Genomic DNA, 4,240 nt, shown 5'->3' with positions numbered 1-4,240 from the left:
GCGCTTGCTTCAGCAGCACATATACTAAAATTGGAATGATACAGAGAAGATTAGCATGGCCTCTGCACAAGGATGACATGCAAATTCGTGCAAATTTTTATTTTTTTATTTTTCAAAAGGCAACTGGACCTTTCCAGTTGCTTTTTGGAAAACAAAAACAAAAGCCCACTTTTGGGACAACCATGACTTGGATGATGGAGTTGTCTCCATAAGATATGGAGACTGTTCAGATGTCAGTTCTCACCTGATGCCGATGATCACATTGTAGGTAGTCCTCGGCTTATAACCATGTGTTTACCGACCATTCAAAGTTAATGAAAAAGTGACTTATGGTCAGTCCTTCCACTTACAGTATGACAATCGCAGTATCCCCCCTAGTCATGTGATCAAAATTTGGGGGGTTTGGCAACAGGTGTGTATTTACAACAGAGTCCCATGTGTAATGTTCCCAGCCAACTTCTGACAAGCAAAATCAATGGGAGAAGCCAGTTTTGCTTAATAGTTGTATGATTCACTTAAATAGCTGTAGTGATTTGCTTAACAGGTGGGGCTAAAGACGTTGTAAAGTTGCGTGCAATTCTCTTAGCAACAGCCTTGCTTAGCAACGGAAATTCTCACCCCAGTTGTGTGCCACAGGTTGAGGAATACCTGTATGTGAACGATACCTAACCTTAGCCTTAAATATATAGCAATATACATAAATATTATTCACTGCCTTAATTCTACAGTGAGACTTGGAAAGATTCTGCCTGAACTCTGTAAAAGCAATTCATTTCCTTATGTCGTCTAACCCAGGGCTTTTCAACCAGTGGTATGGGTACCACCTGTGGTACATTGGCACCTGGCAGGTGGTACGCGACCATCCTAGAAAAGGGGTAGCGGGGGAGGGGAATGAGCTGAACTGGTGGCAGCACCGCACAAGCCTGAGCAAGAGATGGCTGGAGCTGCAGGGCTGAGCGGAAGCGCCAGGATCAGCGCCAAGCTCCAGCTGGAGCTCGGCACTGATCCTGGTGCTTCTGCTAAGCCCAGAAGAAGCGCTGATCAGCTGGAAAGCACACTGATCCTGGTGCCTCTGCTGAGCTCAGAAGAAGTGCTGATCGGCTGGAATGTTGCGGCATCTCCAGGGTCTTGTGATTTACATTCAGATGCTTGGCAACTGATTCATATTTATGACGGTCACAGTGTCCCAGGGTCATGTGAAGTGACCAAAATCTGCTGCAACCACCCAGCAGATGGGGGAAATAAAAACCAAACACCCCCCACCCCACCCCCGCTGCCAATCCTCAACAGTAATGCTCACAATGAAAACCTCAGAAAGGAGTAAGAGCATGGTTGGGCGTGCAGGCAGGTGTCTTGCTTGGGGGGCACTTTTTTCAGTACCATTGTAACTTCAAACAGTCACTAAGCAAACTGTTGTAAGTCGAGGACTACCTGTACTTTATCACTTTTTTTTCTTTTTGGTCATCAAGTTTTTGACACCTTGCTAGGCGACTGGTGTTACTCGGATGTTGCCATATCCTAAAAGTGGTACAATAGGTGAAAAGGTTGAAAAGCCCTGGTCTAACCACTGAAATAAATCATAATACAAAACAGTCAACTTTGCACGTTAGGGGTTTTCTGAAGATTCCAAAATGTAATTTTAAAAAAAGGTAAAAGACAAAGTTTAAAGTGGCTTTTGTGTCTCATATTCGTTTTCTCCTTCTATAAAATCCATTTCATTTTTCTGAAACTTCCTTGCTCGAGACAACCCCATCGGATTGCGAGATGAGAGGTCCATAAATGTAATAAATAAATAAACTACAGGCAGTCCTGTAATTCAGCCCTACCTTCCTGTTGTTAACTGAGACGTTTGTTAAGTGAGTTTTGCCCCATTTTACCACTTTCCTTGCCACTGTTGTTAAGTGAATCACTGCAGTTGATGAGTTAGCAACCTGGTTGTTAAGTGAATCCATTTTCCCCCCGTTGGCTTTGCTTGTCAGAAGGTCGCAAAAGGGGATCACATGACCTGGGACACCGCAACGGTCATAAATATGAACCAGTTGCCAAGCATCTGAATTTTAGTCACGTGATCATGGGGATGCTGCAAAGGTCATAAATGTCATAAGTGTCATACTTAAAACAGTCGTAAGTATGAACCCCATTGCCAAGCATCAGAATTTTGATCCTACGTGTGAAAAACATTCATAAGTCACTTTTTTCAGTGCTGTTGTAACTTTGAATGGGTTACCAAATGAACTGTTGTAGGTTGAGGGCTTCCTGTATTTAAAAAAAAACCTCCAGAATGTGCCTGACTATGCTAGTTGGGGAATTCTGGGAGTTGTAGTCCACACATGTTAAAGTTGCAAAGGTTGAAAAACACTTGTCGCCTGCTATTCCAGTCATCCATTGTTCAACAGTGGTTGACACATGGTTAACCAAACCTCCGCTCAGTGCAATCTTTCATTCTCCCTAGTATTACAAACTTGTGATTGCTCACAAAAATTGCAGATGACCTTCACAAGGTAATATCAAACAAAGTGTATCTCCATTAATAGAATCAAGATTTTCCTAACTCCTACTACATCACTGGCTGCCAAAAATAGGTGGGCAAGGAAGTGCCTTGTAATGCAGTCTAGAACTGCTTTGCTAGACATATTTGGAGGGTAAGATTTATTTATTTAATGAACACACACACACACACATACACAAACATAGCAACCCTATTGCCAAAGACTCAAAGAGACTGACGGTTTTCAAATGCTAAACATGGCACAGTAGTACAGTCGGATGAATTAACAAAAACAGTACAGAAATGCATGAATGAAATAAGCAAAAAAAAAATCTGAACAGGAATACATTCTCCTAACGCAGTGATGGTGAACCTTTTAGAGACTGAGTGCCCAAAAACTGGCCCCAGCCCCGCTCCACCCCTGCCCCGCACCCACCTCACCTGCCCACAGGACCATTCATTGCCTCCAGGGCCCGCCGCAGATCGCCCAGCAGAGCCATTTATTTATTTATTTATTTATTTATTATTTAAATTTATATACCGCCCTATCTCCCTTACGGGACTCAGGGCAGTGAACAGGCAATAATAAAAATCACAGTAAATATTACATAAAAGCCTGCTCTAAAATATAAAACCCCTAACAAAACCCAATCAAAACTACGCCCGGCCGGCCGCATGGAACAGATGAGTTTTCAGGGCTCAGCGGAAGAGGCGCAGGTCCGCAATTGTACGTAGGTCGGGGGGCAGGTCATTCCAGAGGGCAGGAGCTGCCACAGAGAAGGCTCTCCCCCTGGGGGTCGCCAGCCGGCATTGGCTGGCCGACGGTACCTTAAGGAGGCCCTCTCTGTGGGAGCCACGGCAGCCACGCCCTCTGCCCGCGCCCTGCAGCATCAACTGTGCGGGATGGGGCGTGAGGGCAGAGTCTTGTCTACGCGGCCTGGCTGCCATGTCCTTGACTGCGTTGCTCCGCATGGGCCACGCTCGGGGGCAACTCTTCTCCTGGAGGGCTGCTGATGAGGAGGGGGTCACGGGGGGAGGCAAGGCTGGGGCAACGGCACGTGTGCCCACAGAGAGGGCTCCGAGTGCCGCCTCTGGCACCTGTGCCATAGGTTCGCCACCATTGCCCTAACGTATCTATCATGAACTCTGCTAATCTATGCTTTGTTTTTCCAGAACACATAACGTCTTTTTTGCTCAATATATTGATTTTTGTGCACCCTTCTTTTTCAGAGGAGAATTGTAGCACACCAATAAAAGGGGAAAACAGATTTTAAACTACAATACATTTTAGTTTACCTTACTAGTTCAGGAAGGGAAATGGAATGAAGTTCTTTGTAACCCTAAAGCAATCTTCCCAGTGCCCAGAATTCCTTGGACAGCATTGTTCTAAGATGAAGTCCACATTTCCGATACCCAACAGGGAAGACTACCCTAAAACATTAAGCACTGATGCCAGTTTGGCCTAGTGATGAAGGTACCAGGTTAAAAACTAGGAGACTGTGAGTTCTAGTCTCACCTTAGGCATAAAATCTGACTGGATGACTGTCAAAGCTGCTAACCTTGGATGTTTTTGCTTTGACAACATATAGAAATGCAGCCTTTTTTCTTTCTTATGCTTTACTCTTAGAATTAGATGATACTGGGGGGGGAGGAATGTGATGGGAGTTAGTTAGACATAACAATATTGTAATAGTGTGTGAACTCAGGACTTTTGAAATAAGAGATGATAAGAAATGGCGGGTTGGAGAACAG

At 44.7% G+C, this 4,240-nt stretch overlaps 1 non-coding gene across 1 annotated transcript; it reads left to right on the top strand.

Moving 5' to 3' along the window:
* On the top strand, positions 1–107 carry LOC114922782. Its single transcript, XR_003810480.1, has one exon. It is a non-coding gene; the product is annotated as a U6 spliceosomal RNA (small nuclear RNA).
* Positions 108–4,240: the final 4,133 nt, after the last annotated feature.

This window comes from Protobothrops mucrosquamatus, unplaced genomic scaffold (genome assembly GCF_001527695.2).
Source record: "Protobothrops mucrosquamatus isolate PMUCROS unplaced genomic scaffold, P.Mucros_1.0 scaffold_147, whole genome shotgun sequence".
In the NCBI taxonomy this organism is placed as follows: domain Eukaryota; kingdom Metazoa; phylum Chordata; class Lepidosauria; order Squamata; family Viperidae; genus Protobothrops; species Protobothrops mucrosquamatus.
This window is presented reverse-complemented; position numbering and strand designations above follow the sequence as displayed.